Genomic DNA, 4549 nt, shown 5'->3' on the forward strand with positions numbered 1-4549 from the left:
AAATGGAACATTGGGGAAACTGAAAGGAGTCTCATGTTTTTCGTTAATCGCAGAACTAAGAGGTGCTCTTTCATACATGCCCCCTTCCTCTTGTGGGCTTCTCAGCTTAAGGCTGTTTAAGTGTTAATTGGCCATTTGCCTTACTTTCCTGAGAAACAATTTTTCTTTAAAATTTAATTAATTAATTTGGCACAGAGAGAGCGTGTGTGAGAGAGCACAAGAAGGGGGAGCACAAGCAGGGGGAGCAGCAGGCACAGGGAGGGGAGAAGCAGGCTCCCCACCCAGCAAGGAGCCCTTGTAGGTCTAAATCCCTGAGCCTGGCATGACCTGAGCGTAAGGCAAATGCTTAACTGAAGGTGCCATCCAGGCACCCTCAAGGTTTTTGTTTTTGTTTTTGTTTTTAAGAGAGAATGCTGGCATGTGAGTGGTGGGGAGGGGCAGAGAGTGAGAGGAAGAGAGAGAAACTCTCAAGCAGGCTCCAGGCAGAGTTCCATGCAGGGACTTGTTCCTGCAGCCCTGAAATCATGACCTGAGGAAATCAAGAGCCAGCCGGTTAACTGACTGAGCCACCCAGGCCTCCCAAGAAACAACAAATTTTGATTATTTAAGAGTAACGATTTGCTGATTTATGTTTTTTTCCCAGTTCTGAAATGTGCTGATTCTGTGACCTTAAAAAAAAAAAGTCGCTGCTTTCCATTTTATACTGAACCTTAGCAATTTGTTTTCTGGGAGAATGTGAAATGGCTGAACCTTCCCACCAGTTTGTGTTATGTTTGCTGCAGAAAATAGAATTGGCCCTCTAGGGATCCTGTACAGTAGAAGGTAGTTTAGGGAACGGCAGAGAACTTGGGAAGTTGGCGGCAACTTTTGTGCAGCCCAAACCAGCACAGTACTCAAGGGAGGGCAAATCCAGGGGGGTGGCACTTAGGGAAAATGACCCTCCCTTCAGATCAGTGAGGGCATTCTCTGTGAAATAAGTTTTATGATAGATCACCTGAGCAATGGGCATTTACCACGAAGTACTCGCTGAGGAGTTTTTCCTACAGGTGGTAGGGCTTTTGTGATCATGGTTTTTAAGGATTTTTGCAGGAGTCCTGTAATATTTAGAATCTTTGAAGGTTAGATTTCTCGGCCACATTTAAAAAGGATTGTTAACCATTTTCTAAATCTCTTTGGACGTATTTGAACCAGCTGACTAATCATGCTTCCTTTGAAAAGAAACAGTCCACCCCCACCCCCCAAACACTCTAACTATGTGTTGTCAGGGCCATTAAGTAGGCCAAGAGTTTTGGGAAATTTTCTGCTTTCATTCATCCATACCACCCACACGAGTTTTCCCACTGGTAGAGAATATGATGTCAGGAAAAATATTTTCATGTATTTCCCTAAACCTAAGTATGATACACACCGGGGCTGGCTGCTCTGTGTTGAGGAATGGGAATGCTGTCGCATAAGGGGCTAGGAGCCAAGGTGAGAGGCAAGGCCGGGGTACAGGCCAGAGACTGAGCTAGGAGAATTCTTAGCCTTGCCCTTTGTCACCCAGGGCCCTCCCGGCAGGCTGTCCTTTCTTGGGAGAAAAACATTCCTCGACCTTGAAACGGGATAATAGTTAGAACTCCCTTCGCAGAGGTACCAAGGAGAATTAATGAGAGGCATGTATGAAATTTGAGTTCTTCCAAAACTGAATCTTTTCAATTAGCAATAATCATGCTTCAGATAAACCTCATTGGCTATGATACCGCCACAGCTGAATGATGTATTTTGAGATGAAATGAAATAAAAAAGAGGTGAACATTCGAAATTTTGTTGAAATCCTTATTCAGACTCTAAGGTGTTTTGTTGGCTTTTTCTGTGGTATTTGGTTATCGATAAACCTATAATCAACACCTGGAGGCCTGAGGGTAAATGCAAGTTTATGTTTCATAAGGAAATCAGTTCGATGGTTCCCCACTCTTTTTTGGTTCTCTTAGAGTGCCTAGAGTAAGCCAGTAACTTAGCCAGGTGTGGAGCTTTCTGGAGCTTTCTACCCAATATCCTGTCAGCTCTAAAGGAGTTAGTTATTCTCATCATAAATAAAAGTGGTAATAATACTTCATAAATTAATTGAGGAATGAAATAGTCCTCTCTTAAAATTCCCATATCCTGTGTCAATCCGCTGGTCCTGCTACTCAGATACTCATATGCTTAGTGGTGTGCCCAGGAACTGGACAGAACTACAGTCTCCATCTCTTAGACTTCCGGCATTTGTTGGCTAGGCATGGTTTTCACATGAGGAAAATTCTGATGGGAGAGGCTTCTTGTGTTTCTCAGGCAGCATGGAGTTACAAGCCTCCAAGCTCCCAGCACTTGGCCAAGGCTACTAATTGGCTTGGCTATAAAGTGGGAGTCAGCAATTAAACAGCAGTACAGAAGCAAGGGGATTGGGCATGAGTTGACTCTCCAGCCAAAAAGGTTCACACCACTTTGTGCACTATTTACAAAGGACTCTTCAAAAGGAAATGAACTTGGAATGATTTCTTGTGTGGTTTTTAAGAGACATGGGTAGAATATTAGTATTGATTTAGGCCTCGGAACCTGAGTTAGGAAACTTGATGGGCCCTTACTTCTAAAGCAGGGGAGACAAGTGGTTTGAATACAGTCTCTGTGCAGCAATTCCGTAGTATGACTTTGCCAAAAACAAGGGATGATTTATATTTTTGTGAAGCCTTTCAGTTAAATGGTTTAAGGCAGTGTTGGTATTCATGGTGGGAGGAGAGTTTGATCTACCTGAATTTACTCATTGAGGAGTAATGCTGTATTCACAATGCCTGTCATTAGTTCTCTGATTTATGCTAAAGAATCATTAGTCATCCCCAGAAAGTTGGCCCAGAAAATATATCATTACTGAAAACTATCAGACCACATGGTCTCATTGTTCAAAGAAAGATAGGGATGGGGAACAATTAACAATAAAGTTATTTGGGAAGAAGATGACCTGGGAAGAGGTGCTAAACTTTTGCCACATTAATTTTTATTTATTTATTTTTAAAGATTTTATTTATTTATTTGACAGAGAGAGATCACAAGTAGGCAGAGAGCGGGGGAGCAGGTTCCCCGCTGAGCAGAGAGCCTGATGCTGAGCTGAAGGCAGAGGCTTTAACCCACTGAGCCACCCAGGCGCCCCTTATTTTATTTTTTTAAAGTAGGCTCCACACCCAGCGTGGAGCTCAATGTGGGGCTTGAACTCAAAACCCTGAGATCAAGACCTGAGCTGAAATCAAGAGTCAGACACTTAACCAACCGAACCACCCAGGCACCCATGACACATTAAATTTTTAATGCTGTCTACAGTGCTTTACCAGTCAGCTTTTGGTATTGGGCCTTGGGGCAGGATCATTCAGGGAGCATATATCAACTCAAAACCCCAAGATTAAGACTAAGCCAACAAGGAGCTCTAGCCGTATATTGCCTATTGTAAATAATGCTGCAATAAGCATATGGTGCATATATCTTTTTTAATTAGTTGTTTTGTTTCCCTTGGGTAAATACCCAGTGGTGAAATTACTGGATCATATGATAATTCTATTTTTAACTTTTTGAGGAACCTCCATACTGGTTTTCAGAGTGGTGCATCAGTTTAAATTCCCACCAGCAATGCACAAGGTCTCCTTTCCACATCCTCACCAACTCTTGGTATTTCTTGTCTTTGTTTTTTGCTGCTTATTTTTTGTTATTTATTGTCTTTGACTCTAGCCTTTCTGATGGGTGTAAGGTGCTATGATTTGCATTTTCCTGATAATGAGGAACATTGAGCATCTCTTCAAGTGTCTGTTGGTCATCTGTATGTCTTTGGAAAAATTTCTCTAGGTCCTCTGCTCATTTTTTAATTGGATTTGCTTTTCTGATGTTGAGTTGTATAAGATCATATATGCGTGTGTGAATGTGTCTTTTTAAAAAATTCTTTATGGATTTTGAATATTAACCCCTTATCAAATCAATCATTTGCAAATATCTTTTCCTTTTTAGTAGTTTTTATTGATGGTTTCTTTCGCCGGCAAAAGCTTCTTATTTTGCTTTAGTACCAATACTTTAATTTTGCTTTTGTTTGCTTGCCTGAGGAAGCGTATGTAGAAAAATGTTTCTGTGACCAGTGTCAAAGAATTCACTACCTATGGTTTTTGTTTTAGGAGTTTCGTGGTTTCAGGTCTCACATTTAAATCTTGAATCCATTTTGAGTATTTTTGTGTATGCTGAGAAAGTGGTCCAGCTTCATTCTTTTGGATGTGGCTGACCAGTTTTCCCAGCGCCATTTGCTGAAGAGACTGTCTTTTCCCCATTGTATATTCTCGCCTCCTTTGTTGTAGATTAATTGGCCATATAAGTGTGGGTTTATTTCTGGGTGGATTGCAGTTTTTTGTTTTTGTTTTTGTTTTAAACTCATCAATGCCCGCCACTACTTTGAGCGCCTTGTCTCCCTCATACATCATAGCTCTTTGTGGATGTTAGTGACAGAAATCTGGAATTCCTTAGCATTTGTTTTTTTTGAACCTTGGTTGGGCCTTATTGCCTT

The 4549-nt window shown here is 41.4% G+C and overlaps 1 pseudogene; it reads right to left on the reverse strand.

Moving 5' to 3' along the window:
* Positions 1–1683: 1683 nt before the first annotated feature.
* LOC131832794 (U4 spliceosomal RNA) lies at positions 1684–1756 on the reverse strand (annotated as a pseudogene).
* Between the last annotated feature and the right edge of the window lie 2793 nt (positions 1757–4549).

This window comes from Mustela lutreola, chromosome 5 (genome assembly GCF_030435805.1).
Source record: "Mustela lutreola isolate mMusLut2 chromosome 5, mMusLut2.pri, whole genome shotgun sequence".
NCBI classification, from domain to species: domain Eukaryota; kingdom Metazoa; phylum Chordata; class Mammalia; order Carnivora; family Mustelidae; genus Mustela; species Mustela lutreola.